Genomic DNA, 25,592 nt, shown 5'->3' on the forward strand with positions numbered 1-25,592 from the left:
GCAAGAGCTATGGGTCAAAGAGGATCACCACAGCTTGAACAAAAAACACTCTGTCCTGGATCCCTTTGCCTGTCCCTAAATCCCCTCTCAGTCCTGCCCCCCCATGACAGATATGATGACGTATCACATCATGTCAGATCTGACATGACGTACATTAAGATGATACGTAGATTTAACATCGGAGAGAGAGAACATGAAGAGAGATAAGCAAGATATGATATCCACACACGATATGATGTAGAGAGTGAGATGTGTGTGTGTGTGTGTGTGTGTGTGTGTGTATGTGTGTGTGTGTCTGTGTGTGCGTGCGTCTGCGTACAGACGTATGTGTATTGTATGTGTGTATTGTGTATGTGCGTGTCCGTGTGTCTGTGTGTGTGTGCTGTGCCTGTGTCTGTGTGTGTGTGCTGTGTATGTATGAAAGAGAGAAAAGAACAAGATAAGATTACCAGCACACAATGTGCCGTACTGAAATGTCCCTCTGTCCAAGTTGTTTTAAGAACGTCAGCCAGACCGTCTTTCAGCACTGCTAGTTGACCTATATTAAACTAGTCCACCTCATACACATTTTCCCCAACAATACGTTGATTATTCCATGGATAAAGACCCCCGACACTGCCGTGTGTTGGAACCCCCCCCCCTGGAGAGGACGCAAGGTGAGGAGATGCTCTGCAAGACGAGGTCGCTTCACGTCTCTCCTCCGTGGACCGGAGGACGCCGGCCCACAAAGAGTCCATCTGCTTTCATCTGTGGTCCAAGGATCGCCGGCGCATTGAACGGCACTACAGTGGGTTCACCTGGGATACCCTTGGCCGGATGAGGCAGCCGGACTCTACCCCCCCCCCCTTCCTACTCCTGTCGGCTTACAAGCGACCGGATTAACCCCCCCTAGTGTATCCAGTCTATAATCATTAAAGTATCATTGCTGTTATTCCTTAACTATTCCAGGTCGTATATGTACCACCTGCGCCTTCAGAGATTGGACATTCTCTATTGATATACCGACGAATACTCTTGCCATAAAAGTGCATACTAATTCCCATTCATAAATGTGATTGATTTGATTAAGTGCTTGCTCTACACACCATCGCTGTGTAGAAATAAAGACCTATTTCTAATTCGTACATTTGTGTTGGATCCGTTTCATCTACGTGACAGTGTTCATCATAATATATTTATGCCGAGTACTGGGTGGCCGAATATTAAGTACAAAGGTAGTGGTAGTAAGTATCATATCTAGTAATACAGTCAGGGAATTGTACCCCTCAGTTACAATTGGTCCTTCGAGCCGGAGGGTAATTAGTGTAATATTAATATAGTGTTATTAATATTGAAATGGCCTATGATGAACACTCCACGAAACGATCCTCCTAACCAACGCCCGCAGCGCGAACGACGGCTCCCTCAGTACTTAGAGGCTTACGCTGTCAGTCAACAACCTAGTCTTCTACTAACAGTAAACGCGGTAAAACTAGAAAGTAAAAGTATGTCTAACCCCAACGCCCAGACTACCCCGACCATAGAGGCCCCTACGGGTTCTAATGTAACTGACCAAGTTCACGGTGGGGACCAGTGGGAACCAGACATGACTTCACACCCCGCCAGTACTGAAGAAGTAGTCCCTGATGAGTCCCGGGAGGAATACAACACTACCGAGAGAGAACTCGGCACGGAAGAAGACGGGGAGAGCACCGTGGAGATAGAGCTCCAAGGCTCCGCAAGGAGTACCCCGAGGGAAGGCTCCCCTATACAACCGCCTTCTCCCAGCGAGGCAGAGAGGACCCTACAGCAGGCCTTCCTCATCAGCCTGAACGCCGCTGCTGAACGCGACCGACTGCAGATCCAGCAGCGGAGCGAAGAAGAGCATATACGTCTAGAAATAAGACGCATTCAGAGGGAAGAGAATGTGGCCCGAGACCGAGCAGACAGCCAGCGAGCAGCTGCTGGTGCTCTACGGGACGCAGAGCGCGACAGACAGGAAGCGCAACTAATAGAACAGCTGATCAGACGGACAACACCCTCTCCCTCCGCCAGAGGCTCCAGGAACTCGTCTAGACACACCTCCAGGGCGGCATCCCCTAGCCGAGTAAACAACCCTGAACTTGACCAACAGACGAGGTCTATACCCCCCACAGACCACCTCCCCCCACCGGTCCAAGCGAGACCTAGCAATCGGGAAGGAGCAGCATATCCTGTGGAGAGGCTAAACCAGAGACTACAAGCACTGGATGACCTAACTGAAGACGAAGAGGAAGAGGAGGAGAACCACGCCCGACGACAGCACAGTACTCTACCGGACCAGGAGGTCCGGTACAGCCCAGGCTATACTCCCGCGGAGCTGCGCTACAGACCCCCGACTCTATACACGGGTGAGCACGACGCACAACCCGCACCGAGGAACAGCACCTGGACAAGCGGGCCATGGTACACTGCCGGTACCAGCCCATACCAAGGAGCGGGAGGAGACTCGCCTAGGAGGCCTCTCCCCCAACGCTCGCCGATGTATCCACAGTCAGCGTCATACATTGGCACGCCTATGGTACCCGACTTCACCCAAGAGAACCGGGCCCAGTATACAGAACTCCGCATGTGTCTGGAGACCATGTTGGTGGATGTATTGGATGAACGCCATAAATACGCCATCCTACTGAAGCACTTAAAGGTACCCCGCGCACATAATATAGCGCTCGCCTACGCGACTTCCACCACCCCATACACGGCAGCGCTGGTAGCATTGGACCAGAGGTATGGGCGCATATGGGATTACGTGATCCAGGAGATCCGACACATCGACCGCTTACCCCCAGCAATAGACAATCGAGCACTGGACGACCTGTCCATCAGAGTGCAGTCCCTGGTAGGGATATTGGGAGCGCAGAGAGAGAAGGGGAGGCATGAACTTTACGCCAACTCAAATGTGGAAAGGATCTTGGAGAAGCTGCCGCCCGCTCGACAGGAGCGTTTTAGGCGGCAGAGAGACCACCGAGACCCGAATGGCCCCGAACCGAACCTCCTCGATCTAGCAGACTTCCTGGCGAGAGAAGTCAGCAGCCTACGGCTAGATACATTCGGACGGAGCACCCCTGGCTCCAGAGAAGGAACCAGATGACTAAATGATGGAAGAAGATCGGTGACTGTGATGCACCAATCGGAGTCAGTACCGAGCAGCAGGAGCCACAGTACCCCCTCCAGAACGGAGAAGTGGAAGATAGTGTGCCCCTACTGTGAGAAACAACACTGGCTAGCGCAATGTGACTCCTTCCCCAAGCTGAACGCGGAGGAAGCAAGTCAATGGATAAAGTCCAACAAGCGCTGTTTTCGCTGTGCGCGCTCACACATGGCAGCCGAATGCCGCTTAAAGAAAAGGTGCACCAAGTGCGATGGAGCCCATCTGGACATACTTCACGACAATAACAGACGGCGCCCTTCACCCGCACCATCCAGCAGCAAAGCGAGCGTCATGTACATCGATCCCGCCAGCAGCAGTGGAGCCCGAGTACTCCTAAAAGTAGTGCGTGTGACACTATGCTACCAGAATAAAGTCCTGGACACTTACGCCGTCCTCGATGACGGGTCAGAGAAGACCCTTCTGCTCGCCTCCGCTGCGGCCCAGCTAGGGCTGCGGGGAAGCGAAACCCAAATGACAATTCGGACAATAAGACGAGATTTGAAGACGATAAAGGGCGAGAATGTCTCATTCTCTATCGCAGCAAGCGGCCAGCCTGAGCGACGGTACCAGATTACAGACGCTTTCACCAGCCAAGAAATAGGACTGTCGCGGTACACATACCCCGTCGCCAAGCTGATGGAGAAATATGTACATCTGCGCAAGTTACCGATCCCGCTCATAGACAATGCTATGCCGACCCTGTTGATAGGCTCCGACCATGCAGACCTCATTGTCCCGATAGACCGGGTTCATACCGGACCCCGGGGCTGTCCTGCAGCAGTCGAGACCCGTTTGGGATGGACTCTCCAAGGCCCGCTCGCCAAATCTCCCAACCGAAGTACAGCCACTAGATGTCTCCACTCCCGAGTCACAGAGGGAGAAACTGCACTCCTGCAACACGTAGAGCGGCTATGGACCTTGGAACAAATGCCCTTTAAGAACGGAAAGAAAGACATTCGCTCTAAAGATGACATTTACGCCATTCACCTCCTCGAGACAGGGACCAAGAGAGTCCCGGTCAACGGCGTGTTGAGATACGCCACGCCACTCCTGCGGCGAGAAGGAATGCCTACTTTCCACGCCAAGACAGACGCCACAGAACGGTACCTGCTGAACACGGAGCGGCGCTTAGCCAAGAACCCCGCCCAAGAGAGTGTATACCGCGCTGAGATTGAGAAGCTCATCACAGCGGGACACGTCACAAAGATGGACATTAAAGAGGCTGACCAGACCACTGAATCGTGGTACGTGCCTCACCACAAGGTCCATCACAACGGTAAAGACTGCATAGTATTTAACTGCAGCTACCAGATCGGATCCCAAAATCTGAATAAAGAGTTACTGCCCGGTCCCACACTCGGCCCCTCCCTACTCGGCGTTCTACTCCGCTTCCGCCAGGAAAAGGTGGCCATCAGCGGGGACATTAAAGGAATGTTCCTGCAGGTGAGATTAGTAGAGGAGGACAAGCCCCTGTTACGGTTCCTATGGAGAGAGAAGCCAGGAGATGAGCACCCAGCCATCTACCAATGGGAAGTCCTCCCCTTCGGAACGACGTGCAGCCCCTGCTGTGCTACATTTGCACTACAGAAACATGTAGCAGAGGACCCAGCAGCGGACGAAGAGGTCCGACACAGCGTAAAGAACAGCTTCTACGTAGACAACTGTCTACAAAGCCTTTCAACCCAGGAAGAAGCCGAGGCTCTCCTGATTAAACTCCGCGCCTCATTGATCAAAGGCGGCTTTGATCTCAGGCAGTGGGCCAGCAGCGATCCGCAAGTACTGCGCAGCCTCTCCTCCGAGGACAAGGCAGCCAGCAGCGAGACCTGGATGGCTACAATCCCGGGAGAAGCCCAGGAGATGACCCTGGGATTGGTGTGGCGATTCAAAACAGATTCGCTTCACTACAGACACAAGCCCCTGACTACGGAGCAGGGAAGGCCGGCGGCGGCGCCGACCACCAGACGGAGTGTGTACACAACACTCGCCCGACAATATGACCCGCTAGGATGTATTCTACCGTACACCACCAGGGCAAAAATGATTGTACGAGCATTGTGGGACAAGGACCAGGGCTGGGACGACCCCATTCCCGCACAGCTTGCATCCACCTGGAGAGAGTGGGAGATGGAGCTCCACTCACTCCCAGGCGTTAATATGCGCCGAAGCTACTTCCCACCCACGGTGAGGCCAGAGACATGTAAAATGGACTTACACGTCTTCAGTGACGCCTCAGAGGTCGCATACGGATCAGTAGCCTACTTGCGGGCCCAAGACCAGGGGGGAGAGATCTACACAGCATTTGTCCTCGCCCGCTCGAGAATAGCCCCACGCAAGCAACAATCTATCCCACGTCTAGAGCTCTGCGCAGCCCTAGCCGGAGCGCACCTAGCCACGCTCATCCAACGTGAGCTCACCATACCGGTGTCTAGAACAATCCTGTGGTCAGATTCCACGACGGTACTCGCCTGGATCAAATCGGACTCATGCAAGTACAAAGTCTTCGTGGGAGTCAGAGTCACCGAGATTCAAGACTTAACCGAAGAGTTAACCGGAGAAACAGAGTGGCGCTACGTTGATACAAAACAGAACCCAGCTGACGTCATCACCCGGGGGATGCCCCTAGATGACCTCACCCGTCACAATGCTTACAGTGACGGCCCCGCATTCCTAAGACTCCCGGAAGGACAGTGGCCCATGCCTATCCCGAGGGAAGCAAGTCCAGAGGAGGTGGAAAATAAGAAGTCTGTGTTCTGTGGATTGAGCACCGTAGCCTCCACCGACCCTAACATAGACGATTGCACGTCCATAGAGAGTGCACAACAAAGGACATTCCTGCGGCACCACCCGGAGTGTAAGTCCCCCGCTGAAATGTCAGCAGCTAACTACGAGGAAGCAGAATTGCTTCTACTGCAGCGAGCCCAGAGAGACTCGTTCCCCGATGAATTGGCCTGTATACAGGGAGGAAAGCGCGTCCCATCCGACAGCAGATTAATTCATCTGGCCCCCGAGAGCGACGCTCATACCCTCATCAGAGTGGGTGGCCGCCTACGCAGAGCCCCCAATCTACCGGATGACATTAAATACCCGATCGTATTGAACAGCCGACACAAGGTCACAGAGCTGATTATAAAGAAATACGATGAGGATGTACATCACGCAGGAGCAGAAAGAGTCTTCGCGGAAATCAGACGTCGTTACTGGATCCTACAAGGAAGAGAGGCGGTACGACGCTTCCAGCGAACATGTCTAGACTGCCGCAAGTGGCGCGCGCAGCCCAGCATACCAAGGATGGCTGACCTTCCTCCATGTCGCCTCCGAATCGGTGACAAGCCATTCCACTCAACGGGTATGGACTGCTTTGGCCCGCTGCACATAAAGAAAGGAAGAGGAACCGAGAAGCGGTGGGGTATTGTATTCAAATGCATGACCACCAGAGCGATACACATCGAGCTTCTCCCGACCATGAGCACAGACTCATTCCTTATGGCCTTCCGTAGATTCACATCACGGAAAGGAAGACCGTCTACCCTATTGTCCGATCATGGGACAAACTTCAAAGGCGGCGAAAGAGAGCTGAGAGAGAGCTTCCAAGCTATGGGCCCAGAACTTAAGACCCACCTCGCTCCAGCACAGGTTGATTTCCAATTCAACCCCCCAAACGCACCCCACTTCGGTGGCACTTGGGAACGAGAAGTGCGCTCCATAAAGACAGCCCTGTACGCAGTACTTGGGGCCCAGACTGTGGCGGAAGAAGTCCTAATGACAGTCCTCACGGAGATTGAGGGAGTACTTAACTCGAAGCCCCTCGGATATGTCTCCAGTGATGTGGCGGATATCGACCCAGTTACCCCCAACACACTCCTGATGGAGCGGCTAGATCCCACGTTACCCCAGACAATGTACCGGCCTGAAGAAGCGAACGGCCGACGAATGTGGAGGTACAGTCAAGTATTAGCCGACAAGTTTTGGAGCAGTTTCCTACTGCACTACCTACTGTCTCTACAGACCCGCCAGAAGTGGGTAAAGGAGAGAGACAATTTGACAGAAGGAACAGTCGTCATGATTATTGATCAATCACTGCCCAGAGCTATGTGGCCGGCCGGCCGCGTAAGCAAAGTGATCACCGGTGCCGACGGCAAGGTCCGAGCAGCTGAAGTGCTTGTCCAGGGTCGCACTTACACCCGTCCCGTGGCGAGGCTCATAGAACTGCCCCGACTCCCAGACACAATCGATGATGACCATGACCCTATAACCCTATGACTTCGTGAAGTTGACTGACCCCTACAGCAAACCCTTATGTGTAAATAGACAACGCGATTAATCTGTCTCTGCTTAACTGATTAGGTCTGGGACCAATCAGGGGGTGGCTGTTGTGAAGGGCCAGATTAAACCGAATATATATATTTATTATATATATATATTTAATTGTATTTGTATATTCTCTAATATTCCCTGATATCCCTTGTATATTCCTTGTACAATATGCATTGAATATCCATTCTAGCCTACTGAACATCCCATAATAGTCTCCATTCTACTATTGGTCGAGACCTTGGTGCCAGGCTGCCATACCCCCCAGACCCAGTTCAAACGTACCGCTCAACATGTACGAACAAGTCCTAGTTCCGCGTAGGAATCTGGCTACCGCACCACTAATGGGACTATTTGTTCATAGTGCGTATATATACTGCGCTACTAAAGTAGGACTTCCTTTTCAGCCCAGTTTCTTACCCTCCAATAGAGTCACAGACGTAAAGCCTCCCCGCGACGCCACATGTGGGAGTAAGGCCAAGTTCGGCCTACCATCGGTATTGAGACATCGTGTATATTAATATTTGAATAGTCATATTTGGCACTATATCGTCGAGTTGGACGTAGTCTATTAAGCTAATAATAGTCTGTTAATATATAGTGCTTCGTGCGGTGAGAATACTACCGTAGTCAGCACCCCATCGTTTCGGGCAGAAAACTGGCCGCTTATCCAGGATGATCGACCCCATGTGAGATTGCACCCGAGGAGCCCCAGAGCCGACGAGCGAGTGGACCTGTATACCGGATTATTCTACCGACGACAGCCCGCCTTCCCAGGCACGGATTATGCTTTGTATACGTTGATTATTCCATGGATAAAGACCCCCGACACTGCCGTGTGTTGGAACCCCCCCCCCCTGGAGAGGACGCAAGGTGATGAGACGCTCTGCAAGACGAGGTCGCTTCACGTCTCTCCTCCGTGGACCGGAGGACGCCGGCCCACAAAGAGTCCATCTGCTTTCATCTGTGGTCCAAGGATCGCCGGCGCATTGAACGGCACTACAGTGGGTTCACCTGGGATACCCTTGGCCGGATGAGGCAGCCGGACTCTACCCCCCCCCCCCTTCCTACTCCTGTCGGCTTACAAGCGACCGGATTAACCCCCCCTAGTGTATCCAGTCTATAATCATTAAAGTATCATTGCTGTTATTCCTTAACTATTCCAGGTCGTATATGTACCACCTGCGCCTTCAGAGATTGGACATTCTCTATTGATATACCGACGAATACTCTTGCCATAAAAGTGCATACTAATTCCCATTCATAAATGTGATTGATTTGATTAAGTGCTTGCTCTACACACCATCGCTGTGTAGAAATAAAGACCTATTTCTAATTCGTACATTTGTGTTGGATCCGTTTCATCTACGTGACAGTGTTCATCATAATATATTTATGCCGAGTACTGGGTGGCCGAATATTAAGTACAAAGGTAGTGGTAGTAAGTATCATATCTAGTAATACAGTCAGGGAATTGTACCCCTCAGTTACAACGGACATGTACCGGAATATGGCCCAGAGTCTATACGCACTAAAATGGATTTCCGCCGACTATCGTTTTCTGTAATCCACAAATCTCCATTTGTAGACAAACCTAGCCAGCCTCGTCCTAATCCTCTTCGATCAAACCTTAATGTGGGAATGATCTCCATTCAGTTCGGCTGGTATTTGTCCAGAGAGCTCGCCCCGTCGAATTGAAACGGTGAGCGGATGCCTCCGCACAATACTTTCCAAAAACCTACGTTATAGCTCCGGAGAGGCCTCCCTTCCCATATTACGTCCACGTTAATCACCTCGCGACCCATAACTCCCATTATCATATTGACGCCCTCCATACTCACATCTCCTGATTACGTGACCCGAACAATGTTGAATTATAGTATTAATGACCCCACGTCCTGCCGATGATTCAGATCCCCGCCTGTCGCCGTTTGAGAGACCGCTCCAAGCTGAAACCCGCTTCATCCCGCAAGCGTAGACACACAACTCACTCATTGTCCAGACACGAAAAAATTACCACACCTCAGCTGTGCACGTTCCCGGGAAAAACTACTTAGGTTTGTCCATTACCCGGGATACACTCCATCGGACTTTCCTTACACCAGACTACCGAGCCCACGATTCAATGGTCATTTCATCTCAATGCAGTCCGACACTTCAATTCGCGAGACGCATACTAAAAATACCCCCGCCGGCTGATTGAACCAATCAATATGATAACAGTGTCACGCACCCCAACGCCTCATTCTATACCCCTCCCCGAGAGCCATATATATGAGGTACATTCCTATCAACCCCAGTTCGAACTGAGCGCCCTACGTATTTCGCCATTATCACGGCTTGTACTCACCTATTTTCAGGTTCTGATGTGTCGAATTTCTCCGGCAGCTGCCCGATGTCCAGTGTTACCGTAAACAAATCAAAATCAAGGACGTTCAGGGTTAACGGCACCAATTGAAGTCACAAAGGGTCTATGTTCTGGTTCTGATGGATCAGAACCAGCTTGATCCTACTCTGCATTGTGAATTGTGTCTCCTAAACACCCTTGTACTTTCAAAAGACCAACTGGTCTTGTTCGACAGTAGCTAAGCAGGAGAAATGAAGGAGAAGGTGTACCAGCATCTGTTTAATTCAAAGTTAAGAGTGTAATTACAATGGTTCTGGTTCAATTAAAATAAAGAACGCTATAATATTGACGGTACCAAAGCACTCAATATTAGACTAAGAAATCAGATTATAGAGACTAACGAATTATTGAATTGTCTTTGGTCTTTGTTGTCTTGCTGACAACAAAGGATTCTGTTCTCGTTCCAAAAGCTTGTTCTCCTTGTTCTCCTCTGGTCGCGCCGTCCTCTGTGTGAAGGTGGGTGTCGTCCTGTGTTGTTCCGTTTCAGAGTGTCCCCACAGTCACAACACCCCCCCCTTTTATCAAAAGCCGGGAGTCTCTGCGTGATGTCACCGGAGTGACATCCAGCAGATATTTTCCTCCAATCACGGCCTCTCTAAGTTTGAATTTGAAATAGAAGGTTGTCCTCAGTAAGCCAACCCTCTCTACTATGTTTCAGATCAGAGAACTAGATTCCGTCTAAACTTAATACTTTGGTTATTAACTCCAAGATATATATATTCAAATTGAGATTGATTTCATACACACAGAGATATCATTTTTGAATAGTTTCTCTTGATGCTAAATGAGAATCACAGTAGTTTTACCATTAAGCCCCCTTCTATAGTATTCTAAGCATCTTCTTTTAACTTAAATCCATACAGTTATTATTCAGCACTTTGTGTTTTCCAATGTAGTTTAAGAAGTGGCTTAATTTCAAACTCTGTGATTCTTATTCATAAACATGGCATTTTTCATATCATTATATTCATAATTGTTACCACAATATAACAGGAACATTTGTAGTTCATTTTAAGCTAATCTAAGTATAGAAACAGACATTTGAAAGTGTACTTGTGTTTACTGGAATGGTGACGCTTTGCTCCTCCCCTACAGCTGTCTCAACATGTAGTAATCAAACCAGTTGACCTGGCCGCCTGTTAGGCCTCGGGGCAGGAGATAACGACTTCATGTGATGTGGCCATGCCATTGTTTTAGCTGCTTGGCCCACAGCCTGTATAAACAAGATTCTGTGTAAGTAAACCTGTTGTCTCTTCACATTCCAACAGTTGTATGCAAATCTACTTTACTGTTGTGAGCCCAAGTCTCTACAAGCACACACATTGTTTAAGACTAAAAGTATAAAGCATTCATTTTGCACACAAATCCAGTAGTATTTTCTAATTAAATATTTCCTTAACCTAGGGACAACCATCTGTTCTATTTTATTGCAATGTAGCCTCATTTCCCCTGTGGTTCATGACTGAAAGACATCTTTTATGACCAATCCTTATGCTTACTTAGAACCTTTTCTATTAGAAAAATTTTCCAGTACGTTTAGGATTTATGATTTATCAAATATTACTACACTTGTTTTTCTTTACTTGAGGGTAATGATGAAAATAACAAGTGGCAAGTTTTTATTTTTCACACATAAGCAGAGCTGTGGGAAACCTGTTTTCAAACAAGGTTTTCGGCTGTGGCTGGCGTGCATGATGTAAAGCTTTTACTCTACACATTTGGCGTCGTATCACGGGTGAGGTGGTGAGGGGGTGGGTGAAATTATTCCCCAGAATGTGAAGCTGTTACCCTAACAGGTATAATGCGCTTTCATGTAGCACGGTATGACTGGTGTCATGGCTCTGCTTTATTGTTGCATCGTATCAGGGGTGAGGGGTCATACGGGGTGGGCTAATAAATCCCCCCCCCCCCCCCTTTACCGATTGGCTGGGAGGTGGGACCTCCTGCCTGTCAGTTTCCCTGTTGGCTGAGGGGCAGCGCGGCACAGGGAGGGGGAAGGGGGGGGGTTCCCCGGTTCCACTCCATGTTAGGATGGGTGGGTCACAGGATTTCCCCCCGGCCATGGGATACGTCACTGTGCACGTTGTCCTATTGGCCAGGAGACATCCGTGAGGTTACAGGCTCTGTGCTGCAGACCGCTGTCTTTGTCAAAGTTGGATGATGCGATGCATTCGAAAACTGTTCGTTTTCTGCTCTGCTCTCTATTACAGTGTGTATATTTTTTTTTTCAATTGTACTCACATAGAGGTCTCTCTGGGGGAACTTCTGTCTTCCCCTCTTATGTGAGGAGTAGAATTGACGGGGTTGCCCTCAGACGTGTCATATAAGGCCCTTGTCTGTGTCTTTTTTTTTTTTATTATTATCTTTTATTTGCTTTTAACATTTAATTTACATACAGTTGTAAAATGCAAGTTATAAATATATAAATTACATTTCCTAACTAAACAATTACTAACCCTTCCCGACCCTTCCTAGTACAAAAAAAACTATCAAATGCATGATTTACTTTAAGACCATGATTGTCTGTGCTACTACCTGAATAAAATAATAAACATGACAAAAAAAAAAAAAAAAAAAAAAAAAAAAAACAGGCAGACAAATATAGAATATAAAAAGACAACATCCACAATCTCTGTTATGCTTCAATTAGCTCTCTCCAGTTCTATACCAATATTTGGTATGTAATCCATTGCCCGACCCCAGATCTTCTGAAAGTGTATTATTTTTCCTTTCACATTATACATGATTTTTTCAGGTGTGCAATATGATAGGAGTTCTGCCCACCATTGTTTAGTCGGGGGAGGGGGTTCAGATTTCCAATGACAAAGAATAATTTTTTTTGCAGCAGACATTGCTAACAGGATACATTTCTTTTCAAAGTTGTCAAAGTTACTCAGCATAGAGATATCACCCAAAATAGCTATTCGTGCGTCAGGAGTCATCGTTTTTCCAATAATTTTTGAAAGTTGTTCAAATATAAATTTCCAGTAATAATTTAACTTCCGGCAATTCCAGAACGTGTGGATTAGGTCCCCTTTAGCATGTTGACATCGAAGACAATTGGGTGATGTCTCGTGGCTAAATTGATATAATCTGTGAGGTGTATAATAAATTCTGTGTAGTATATTAAATTGAGTTAACCTATGGTTGGTATTTGTTAAAGTTGTTTGGGAGTTCTGGAGCAATGACTGCCATTATTTCATGGTATATTTGTGTTTAATGTCTTTTTCCCATTTATCCTTTTGTTGTAGCATCTTATCATCTTTCTGTTCAGTGTTCATCAGTGTGTAGATTTTAGATATCAGGCCCTTTGCTGTTTTTGTAGTGTTAAACATTTTCTCTATTGGTGTTTCAGACATGGGGATAGCTATAACTGTTATTTTTTACCCAGTTCCGTATCTGTAGGTATTTAAAAAAGATGGATGAAGGTAAATTATATTTCGCTCTCAGGGAATTAAAATCAGAAAAGATGCTTTGGTTATACAAGTCTCTTATTTTGCTGATTCCCTTGGTTCTCCAATTTTCAGATATTCCATCACTAATAATTTTGGGGACACAAGGGTTGTTCCACAGGGGCATGCTCATTAACAAGGTATTTTGATTTCCCATTAGTTTAATAGTTTCTTTCCAACATGCAAAGGTATGATGTATAATCTGGTTTTTAGTGATAGAGTTAAGGGTTTTTTGCGTGTCTATATAGGGGATTACCTGTAGTGGAGTAGGATGGATTATGTTCTCTTCCAGTTTAACCCATGCTGGTGTGGCCAGCCTCTCACTGTTGAGCCAACACCAAATAACACGTGATTGACAGGCTAGGTAGTACAGTCTGAAGTTGGGGAGGTTTAAGCCCCCTTTATTCAGGGGAGCCACTAGTGCTTTTAATCTGATCCTAGCCCGTTTCTGGGACCACAAAAACATTGAAATGATTTTATTCAGTGATGTAAACAAGCTTGGTGGACAGCTGAGTGGAATTGACTGGAACAAATAAATTAATTTAGGCAGAACATTCATCTTGACCACATTAACACGTCCAATTAAATAAATTGGTAGATCTTTCCATTTGTATAGGTCTGTTTTGATTTTTTCCATAATAGGTAGATAGTTATTTTGGTATATTTGGTTCAGGTCGTTAGATATTTGGATTCCCAGGTATTTGAAGCTTTTTGGTGCCCATTTAAAATGGGAAATCATTGGGTGGGTATTGTGGGTGGTAACACTATTTAGTGGCATTATTTCACTCTTGTCATAATTTATCGTGTAACCAGATATGGCACTGTATGCCTCTAGTATGCTGAGTAATTGCGGCAAGGATTTATCTGGTTGGGTAATATAAATTAGAAAATCATCACAATATAGTGAGAGTTTGGATTCGTTTGCTCCAGTCTTTATGCCACATACATTGTTGTTGTTCCGTATTGCTACCGCCAACGGTTCAATGGCTGCGGCGAACAGATATACGGAGAGTGGGCAGCCCTGTCGTACTCCACGTCCCAATTGGAAGGGTTTGGAAAGTATACCATTTGTCAACACTTGTGCCTTCGGAGAGCAATAAAGCATCTTAATATAATTAATGAAAACATCACCAAAATTCATCTGTTTCAGAGTATAAAAAAGATATTCAAATTATATTGTATCAAAAGCTTTTCGAGCATCCATCGAGATTACAAGTCTTGAGTCATTTGTTTGTTTAGAGAGCTCAATGATATGAAAAAGTGTTCTGATATTGTCAGATCCCTGTCGCTGCTGAATAAAACCTGTCTGATCCTCGTGGATTAAGAGAGACATCACAGGGTCCATTCTTAGTGCGAGTGCTTTAGAAAATATTTTATAATCCACATTTAACATTGACAGGGGCCTATAGGAGTCACAAAGTTGTTTATCCTTAGAGGGCTTAGGAAGTACATTGATTGTTGCTAATTCTAGACTTGGTGGTAATTTACCATTATTGAGACTGTCTTTGAGCATGTCCATATAAGGGCGGATTAATTTATTTATGAACAGTTTGTAAAATTCAGCAGGTAGGCCGTCGGGACCGGGTGCTTTGCCCGTTTGCAATGAGTTAATAGCCTTGGTGATTTCTTCCTTTGATATTTCTGTTTCAAGGGTAGTTCTCACTTCTACAGGAAGCTTAGTAATCGGTAAGTTTCCCAAGAATTCCTCGCATTTTGTAGCAGTTGAGTCTTGGTTTTCAGACTTATATAGATTGTGGTAGAACATTTCAAAACGCTGGTTTATCTCTTCAGGTTTATGTAATACATCACCATCCTTATATTTGATTGAGTCTATTGTTTTTGCCATCTCTTCTTTTCTTATTTGCCAGCTGAGTAGCTTGCCGGTTTTGTCCCCCTTTTCATAGTAGTGGTATTTAGTTCTGGCCATGTCTGCTTCTACTTGGCTAGTAGTTAAGTTGCTATAATAAAGCCGCTTTTTTACTAGTATGTGCAGAGTTTCTGCTTTATTGGATTCTGCATGTTTTTTCTCTAGTTCATGAATTTCTTTGTCTAGTGTGTTTAGATACTGTCTACTTTTTCTTTGTTTAGAAGCTCCAAAAGATGTTATCTGACCTCTTAGGAAAGCTTTCAGTGTCTCCCAGATTATGCTTGGGGAGGCAGAGTTTACATTAATTATTAAAAAGTCATCGATTTGATTTTCTAGGAAGTTAACAAAATCTGGGTCGTTAAGGAGATATGGCTTGAATCTCCAACGCTTAGTTTTAGGTTTGTCCAAATATTGTTTCACCTTCAATTTCAAAGGACAGTGATCCGATATTGTAGAGGCTAGATATTTACATTCAATTACATTGTGAAGTAGTGATTTAGTTGTCAAAAACAAGTCTAATCTGGAATAAGTGTCATGTACCACAGAATGAAATGAGTATTCCCTCTCCAGTGGGTTAAGTATTCTCCAAACATCGATCAAACCCATTTCAGACATACCATCCCTTACTACTTTGGCTGCAGCACTTAATGGCTGGGCGATCCTATTAGATCTATCTGATGTGCTCAGTGTTCAATTATAGTCACCTCCAAGGATACATGTGCCATAGTTTTGTGCAGAGGATAATAGAATATTCCTAAAAAAGGGTGCATCGTCTTTGTTGGGGCCATATAGATTATATATAATAGATAAGTGTAAATGGTTCGTGATTTATGTCACATTTGTGGATTATCCATCTACCTGCAGTGTCTTTTTCTTGAGAATGTATTTTTAGGTTTAACTGTTTGTGACATAGTATGGCCACTCCTCTTGATCTGGAATTAAATGAGGAATAAAATACTGACCCAACCCAATCTCTTTGCAACTTCACATGCTCTGCATCAGTCATGTGGCTTTCCTGAATAAATGCAATGCCGCAATCTTGATTCTTTAAATAGTTGAGAATCTTTTTCCTTTTAATGGGATTATTGATGCCCTTAACATTGAAGGACATAAATGTCAGAGTGCTAGTCATCTAGGATCATTTTCAATATCGACTTTAATAGGGGTTTAATTGTGGTTTTGTTATAGAGATTGCAGCATTCCATTTGAACATGAGCGCGTGCGTGTGTTTTTGCACACACACACACACACACATGTTCGCAGTGCATATGCCTACCATTAGTCACTCCAGTTATGTCATACAATCTATCATGGTTCACAAGATCACATGCATTGAGTTCGTGAAGATAATATGTATTTGTACTAGGTCCCCCCCACCCTTTTCATCCCCCATACCCTCCCCAAATAGAAAGTAAACCACAACATAGGCTCACTAGTCCTGTATTACCCTACTTGGCTCCCTGTTAACTTCCCCTTTAAATTGCCAGGTGGCACACCACTATTTGAACCAGGCTGTGAAGCGTTACTCCTTATAACAAAAATAAACAAAAAGAAAAAAGGAACAAAATTAAACTAAAAGACAAACAATACAAGCAAGCAAATGATTCAGTAATAAGGCAGAGAAATAAATAAATTAATGAATAAGAGAAATGAATAATGAATAAGAAATAAGAGGGGGAAAGATAATAGGCTACCAATTTACTTGTCATTTTTTTTTTTTTTTTTTTAGGTTATTTTTTATTATTATTTTTTTTTATTTTTTTTATTTATAAGCCTACATGATCTAACTATCCTTTCCCCTTGCAAGGCTACGAAAAGAAATAAAAATGCAAAGTTCTACAACTATAGTTGCCTACCAACACCCTAAAAAGTAAAACATCCAACCCAAAGAAAGAAAAAATATATAAATAATTCGATGTAATAAAAAATTGAGAAAAAGGAAATATATATTATAAACACCACAAAAGCTAAAAGAAACCTATAAATTATACACTAATGATTCAGTTTTGATACTTGTCCTTTAATTAACCACGTTCAGGGTTGTTTCTGGTTTTTGTAATAGCTCATAAGAGTTATTTGGTAGTGTGTGTGTCTTAGTTTTGGCTACTTATCTCATCTCACGGTGTTTGTCTTGGTAGTAGGGGGATCCTCAGTTGCCCCCCCCCAGTCATTTCATCCTGGCGACGGGCTTGATCTGCCCGCTTTCAGCCTCGTTCAAGTCCACGGATGAATTCTTGTGCGGCTTCTGGGGAATGAAAGTCACGGGAGGTCCCGCCGTGTTCGACTCTTAATATTGCTGGGTGTCTCATTGAGTAAGACAGGTTTTTAGATCTGAATATGCGTTTCACGTCGTCAAACAGCTTGCGTTTCTTCATCACCTCCTGGCTGAAGTGACTGTAAAAGTTGATCCTGCTTCTGGAGGTTTCCTCGGTCCCGCCGTAGTACAGTTCTCCCTTCTCCCTCGCCAGGCGCATGATAGTGTCCTTTTGTTGTGCTCGCAGTAGTTTCAGTAGTATTGGTCTAGGCTTGCTGGGGTTTGGTTGTTTTAATTTCAAGCGATACGCGCTGTCGATCAGCACGGGTCCGCCGAGTTTATCTTCGCCAAACAGCCATAGTAGAAAAGCGGCTAGGAAGCCGGCGAGGTCCCGTTTCTCCACTGACTCTGGTAGCCCCTCCAAACGAACGATGCAATGAGCCGTACGCAGTACGCAATGAGCTGTCTTCATACTGTTGGACTTTTAGTTTTACAGCGGTCATCTCTTTTTCTAGTTTAGTGATTGTTTCGTGAGCCGTATGGATGTTGTCCTCGTTACTGCTGACTCGTTGCTGCACTTCTTCCACTTGTTCGGTAAGCGTCGTCATCGAGTCTCTGATTGTTTTCAAACTATTTTGAATATCAGTTGTCTTTTTATCAAACTGTTGGAGCAGCTCAGTTCTGCTTTGCTGGATGGCATTCCACAATGTGTGTAGGGTGATTTCACCTGTAGCTATTTCGGCCATGTTGTGCTGTAGGCTGTAGAAGACCAGTGTTTGTAGCGCCGTTTGTTACGGCGGGGTCTGCTGCTTCTCAGACGGTTCCTTGCTTCTTGTTTGTCAGTTCCAAAGTGCACAAAGGAGTAGGGTCGTTTAGTTTAAAATGAAGTAATCATTTCGGTTGGTATAGCGCTTATAATTTAGTTTTTAAGATAAAAGTGGTGAGCCCTGTGCATCTGCCTCACTCCTGCGCGGCCATCTTCCTAGCGTTTCGAAGTGTCCTTGAGCAAGACACTTCGTCTCTTTGCTGTTTCGTCTGTGTCTTATTGACCGGCTTCCTGCTGCTCGTCCCAGACAGCATGGAGGGAACGTTGTCTGGTGTTTCTTATTAGAATTCACCATTGATGCGGTCAAGTGGCGTAGCGGAGATTGTGCTCTTCACCAATGCAAGAGGCTGCGGTCTCGACTCCCGGAGAGTCAGCATTGCCTTGGCTTGGGCTGATCGCTATACTAACTCGTTTGGCTGAGTTAGGGGAGGGAAGCCGTGGGTGGGTCCTTGGCGTTGTGGACAGTGACCCCTACAGTTCGGTCAGGGCGCCTGCACAGCAAGGGTAGGATCTGGAGAGAGGTAGTGCGACCTTCCACACGTTACACTCTCCCAGTGAGAATCTGCACTGCCAGGCTGGCTGCCGGCTGGCTGCACATGCGTCGGAGGAAAGCATGTGACAGTCTCCAGCCTCTCGGACCAACAGTAGGGGGGGGTGCGTAACAACCAGGAAGGGGGTTGGGAATTGGCATAACGACTAACAGTGGGATGGGAGAAAAATCGGAAAAAGGAGGGGGGAAAAGATAATATAAAAAAAAAAACCTGGGTGCTTCCAATGTGGAACCATGTTATGGGCCGGCGTGCCTTGGTTGCCCAATTCATAGAAACAGCGTTTTTTATGTGGGCGACTAGGAAGGAGATTTTTTATCTCTACCGAGCGCCAGTGCACTAGGTTAGACTTGATGACTCACGTGCATCTCCGGGGGGAGATGATTGAGTAAATCACTACATTGGCAGAGGGGTCTCACGCCCATGAGGTGGGCCGCCAGGAGCAGCGCATTCACGTTCTGTCCATCTTGGTGGCGACCTCTGTGATGTTTTTAGATCGATACGCGTACTTACCCCCCTCTTAGGACTGGGGATGGCTGCGTGACTAGGACGCGGGACTGGTTCTGGTCGCGCCGGACCAGGTCAGTTAACCCGTTGTCTGCTGTTCTGTTACCCCGAAGGACTTGTGCTTTTCCGGGGGGAAAATGCCAGGTCGGTCCGGGCTTCGCAGGGATTGATGTCGTGGATGTGTGTGTCATATGCCATAACAGTGACGTGCTTGGTCCATACTGTGTTGTACCTTGCGCTGTGTTAGGGGGCCTGGTCCTTCTCCATTTGTTTCACTCCTCACTCCCCCTGCTGGGCAGGGATGGGAGGTGGCTGTCGAGGTGGTTGCTGTCAACCCCTCTAGGCATCCCTGTGTAGGTCCCGGTCCGCCAGGCCCAGGTCCGGACTCGTTCTCGTCGACCTGCTGGCCTGGGTTAACCCTTTGAAAACTGAAACACTTGTACTGCTAGTATAGACTGTGTATACGCGCAGTTATGTTTCTAAGTTTTCTTGGTGGGTTAAGGGAACAACCGCCTCCTGTTAAACTAAACATAGGGAGGTGGTTGGTTCTCCGGTGTGTTGGTAGCAGAGTCGACTCTCGGGTTGAGGCCGGGCTTGACCCTGTCTGCCCGAGAGTGTGCCCCTGCATCTTTCATGACGTCTGCCAATTGTGTCTGCCTCTCCTTTGAACCTCGACCCCGCTGGAGGGGTCGGGTTTGTTGAGGTCATGACATGGTGCACAGCATACCGAACACCCCTTCCGCCGGGTACTGTTCTTACAGTAGACCCCTTAGGTGCCTGTTTAGTCTGCAGTGCTCCAGGCACAGGTCGAGTTCTGGCCTGTTGCCTGGATTGATGGATCAACCCACTTTGGGGGTTGTCTCTCCGGTGTGCCGTCTGGCCCCACAGTATTGTGGGGGGGTAGCCTCTTGGGGCTTACGGCCATGCCAACCTGGACACGCCCGATCTCGTCAGATCTCGGAAACTAAGCAGGTTCGGCCATGGTTAGTTCTTGGATGGGGGACCCCCTGGGAATACCAGGTGCAGTAAGCTAGAGTGCTTCAGGGCGGTGTGCCAAAGGGGGGAAGGGCCTACTCTTGATTTAGGCCCTGTCTGATACGCTGGCGATGTGGGGGTTGGTGTCATCAGTGACCGTCTGGTGGGGTCCCGATGCTACGGCATCGTTGACCTCACCGGGCCCCCTTTTTTGGGAGGTCCTGGCCCTCAGGTTGTTCCTTGGGCTGGGTCCTCCTCCGTGCTCCGCTGCTACGGCCTTGCCACAGGGTTGGGTTCTTGACCTTTGACCCTGTGATGTTGGGGACTGTGACGGGGGTGTTTTGCTTCCCGTCCGTTCCCTGGTGGCATGTGGGATGCGCGCCTGAGTGGTGGCGGGTCCTTCTGTGTGAAGGTAAGTCCCACAGTCTGCTCACCCTGTGCGTTTGAGGTGCTAAACCCTCTTCGCAGAGTCGGATCCGATTCCCTCCTGTCCTCCTCTAGGGGGGTCCTGGGGGCTCGGGTCCACCCCGGTTCTGATGGACTATTGCAACTCCCTCCTCACTGGCATCACCTCCCGCTCCCTCCATAAACTGCAAATGGTCCAAAACTCAGCCGCCCTCCTCACTAACACCCGGTTTTGTGAACACATCACTCCTATCCTCCACTCTCTCCACTGGCTCCCGATCAAATACTGCATAAACTTTAAAACACTACTCCTCACCTTCAAAGCCCTCCACAGCCTGGCCCCCCCCTCCTGACTGATCTCCTTCTTTCCTACCGCCCCACCCGTTCCCTCCGGTCCTCCTCCACTGCCTCCCTCACTGTCCCGACATCCAAACTCAAAAACTTTGGAGATCGGGCCTTCTCCCGCACTGCACCCCGACTCTGGAACTCCCTGCCTCAGTCCATCAGATACTCCCCTACACTCTCCACCTTCAAAGCTCGCCTCAAAACCCACCTGTTCTCCCTTGCCTTTAACCCCCCCCCCACCCACCCATAACCCCCCCCCCCCCCCCCCCTCCAACCTGACTGATGTCTGTCTCCTGTCTTTTTGTCCTATCATGCTGTCTTCCCTGTTCCCCCCATGGTCTCATGTTACTTTTGTTTTTGTTTCTTTGCTGTTTCTTTGTTTTTGTCTCTTTGCTTTTGTTTCTTTGTTTTTACTTTGCTCCCGACTATTGTCAGCGACTTCGGGTTATTGAGAAGCGCTATATAAATTAAATTAATTATTATTATTTGCTTGTGGGGGGCCTCAGCGGGTACATTTGTCGAGCTTCCGCTCTGCTCAGCTCCTGTGTTCCAACAGAGCAGAGCGTAAGCTATACGATAATATAACGTAAGGTATAGCGAGCGCTCTGCTCTGACTCACTGAGGACCCCGTGGTCTTTGCCTTCGGTTGTGAAATACTTGGGAAGGTGCTGATGGTGTGGCCATGACCCCGCTTATGTAGAGGAACGGATGTGGGTGTGGCCAAGCGGATGGGTGTGTGCATGTGGAGAAAATTATTCAATATTACACTGGATAAACGGATAGTTCCAACAGAGCAGAGCGTTTGCTATACTCATATAACTAGGGTTATAGAATAACCTTACGTTATTCTCTTAGCCGTGGCCCTGCAACGCTTGGTATAAATGTCCTGGAGAGTGGGAAGCCCACCTCCAATTCTGCGTTCGGCTGACCGGGCCACTCTCTGTAGTCTGCTGCGATCGTGTGTGGTGCTATTCCCAAACCAGGAGGTGATGTTACCAGTCAGGATGCTCTCGAATGTGCATGAGTAGATGTTCTTAAGGATCTTCTGACTTATATACAGCATATGACAGCATATAATGGTAGTGTCTGGTTAGGAACAAATTATAATGGTTGGATTATCCAATGGGGGGTCCGGGAGAGGGGGGTACGAGCTGGAGCATATGTGTATTTGTATATCCTATTGTGTGTTGTCATGTTTGTTTATGTGTTTGTTTAAAAAATAATAAAAAAATAAAATACAAAAAAAAAAGGATCTTCTGACTCACTTTGAACATCCTTAGGCGCCTTTATTACACTGTAAATGTGTGTGGTCCATGTCAAGTCCTCAGATATGTGGACTCCGAGATACTTGAAACTTTTCAAACCGGTGCCCTGTCGATGCTGAGGAGGCTGTAGTCCCTGGCCTCCGACCTCCTAAAATCCACAATCATCTCTTTCATTTAGCTGACGTTCAGGGAGAGGCTCTTCTCCCGGCACCACATCGCCAGGTTCTCTGCCTCTCCCAGGTAGGCCCTCTCGTCGTTTGCAGAGATCAGGCCCACCACAGCTGTGTCATCAGCAAACTTGAGGGGCACCTGTGTTGAGAGTGATGGATGAGGAGGTGCAGTTACCTGTTCTCACCACTTGGGGTCTTCCTGTCAGGAAGTCCAAGACCTACTGGTCTTTGAGCTTGACTACAAGCTTGGAGGGGACTATGGTATTGAATGCTGAGCTGTAGTCAATAAATAGCATATTTGCTGTTTACCTCTTCTAGATCACATTTATAAATAAAAGTGCTATTCGTTTTTTGTGATAAAATGTGATGTCTGCAAAAAACTAAAGAAATACATTTTATTCAAGACATGAATGGTATAAATTATGTTTATCTTGAAATATATGAATGCAACAAGGTGGAGGCAGACACTGAAGGTACACAGTGAACCTTTTTGTAAATGTTTACCATATTTACTTGTTTTTACCTATAAGTTCCACACTTTTGGATCCAGTGGACTTGAATACCACATATGTAATATAAATGTATATAGCACTCAATGAAAATGTGTTCTTTTATATGTTCTTCATCCCACAGACCTGGGCCCTCATTTATCAATGTTGCGTACGCACAGATATGTGCTTAACCCGTGCGTACGATAATTTCTAAGCAAAGTGTGGGATCAATTTGAACTTGTGCCTGACTTTGTGCTTATATCTACGCACAGCTCGGAGCATGTGTAGCTGACGCCCGGTGGTAGAATATTGTTACTGCAGACGGACGGCATATGCGCTCCTCAGTTGCATGCATTAGTTTCAATGCGGAAATAAGCTTTTGTGCATTCGTTTCAACACTGGCGTGTTCTGTATGGCCCGTAATTCATTATAGTTCATTATAAAATAGTGACAGTAGTGTAATTATTGTCAAACCCTATAAATATAGCATTTGGAATAGGTCTTTCTGTCCGAATGAATGCAGCATGGTTTATATATAGCGTTATCGGGTGCACTGACTGCGCTCGCAGGAACTGTTTTCAGAGATAGCATCTGATAGGGATGAATGAATGAATGAGGGGCAGTCTAATTGCAGAGAGAACATAATATTAACTAGAGTCCACTACCCAAGACACCTCCTTCATTTGTACTGCAATTTGGGACCCAAATTGGAGCTATAAGCTTAAAAGGTTTTCCGTTCTTATTTGAGAAGGGTCCAGCTGCAGAGCCGGGGAGCAACGCTCTCAGGGTCAAGATAGCACTTATACTATTTTGAGAGAGACAGCAGAGAGACAGACAGCAGAGAGACAGACAGACAGACAGACAGATAGACACTGTTCCACAGTGTGTGTGTGTGTGTGTGTGTGTGTGTGTGTGTGTGTGTGTGTGTGTGTGTGTGACTACTAGTCTCCTAGTAGAGACCCCCCCCCCCCCCCCTCTGGTCCACCTCCTAGTAGAGACTCCCCCCCCCCCCCTCTGGACCACCTCCTAGTAGAGACTCCCCCCCCCCCCCCTCTGGACCACCTCCTATAGATGGCAGGCCGAGTGTGTCTAAAGTGAACTTGATTGATCTGCGTTGGGAGACTACACAATTCTTTGTGTGTGATATCTAGTTATTATGTTGAGTAAAAATACGTTTGTTGGGCAGCCGTTTTGTGGTCATCATTGTTCGTAATCTTACATTTAAATTAAATGTTTGCTCATGCATATCTTTGGACACCTCTAGCTGATTAACCAATAAGGATACAGAAACGGGAATTAAGGACCCCCAACATGTCAACAACGGAGAATGGATCTGACTGGAACGCTAGCTATGTCTGGATTATACATTGCAACATGAGACAGTAAATACTATTCTAATAAAACGTTCAAAACTATGTTCAACTTGTGTATTGTTTTGTTACTATACGATTGTATTTTGCACTGTATTAAGCCATACCGACGTCACAGATGAGCTTGCTAGCCATTAGATGGTTAACGTGATATTAACGTTAGATCTATCCGACCTAAATACTATTCCAATAAAACGTTCAAAACTATGTTCAACTTGTGTATTGTTTTGTTACTATAAGATTGTATTTCGCACTGTATTAAGCCATACCGACGTCACAGATGAGCTTCCTAGCCATTAGATGGTTAACGTTAGATCTATCCGACCTAAATACTATTCCAATAAAACGTTCAAAACTATGTTCAACTTGTGTATTGTTTTGTTACTATAAGATTGTATTTCGCACAGTATTAAGCCATACCGACGTCACAGATGAGCTTGCTAGCCATTAGATGTTTAACGTTAGATCTATCTGACCTAAATACTATTCCAATAAAACATTCAAAACTATGTTCAACTTGTGTATTGTTTTGTTACTATAAAATTGTATTTCGCACTGTATTAAGCCATACCGACGTCACAGATGAGCTTGCTAGCCATTAGATGTTTAACGTTAGATCTATCCGACCTAAATACTATTCCAATAAAACATTCAAAACTATGTTCAACTTGTGTATTGTTTTGTTACTATAAGATTGTATTTCGCACTGTATTAAGCCATACCGACGTCACAGATGAACTTGCTAGCCATTAGATGGTTAACGTGATATTAACGTTAGATCTATCCGACCACAATTTGATTCCAAGTTTTTACATACCTCACTTTGTTGGTCTCTCACGAAAGTCTTTCTCTGGACTGCATCCCCTTAACAATTGTGTGTATTGAGCTGTACTGTATTGTACCCATTCTACAATCTGTTAATACAGTTTTCAATTAATGTCAGACGTCCTCTCCATACAAAAAAAACGGTTGAATTGCTCAGAATTTAAAATTATGTCCCCAATAGGACATAATAATATTAATATTATTCCCCAGTATGACACAATAAACACAGAATGAATGCCCCCCCCCCCCCCCCCCATAAAAACATACTGCCAAATTACCCCCATGGGTGTTGAAGACACTGTACCACCACAATAGTCAGGAATTGAGAAAAAGAAAATGCAACTTCAGCCTCACGCTGCTCCAACTTTCTTCCAGCATCGTGATATTGTAATATTCTTACATCCA

The sequence above is a fragment of the Notolepis coatsorum genome (genome assembly GCF_963971535.1).
Source record: "Notolepis coatsorum genome assembly, chromosome: 1".
Taxonomy (NCBI): Eukaryota; Metazoa; Chordata; class Actinopteri; order Aulopiformes; family Paralepididae; genus Notolepis; species Notolepis coatsorum.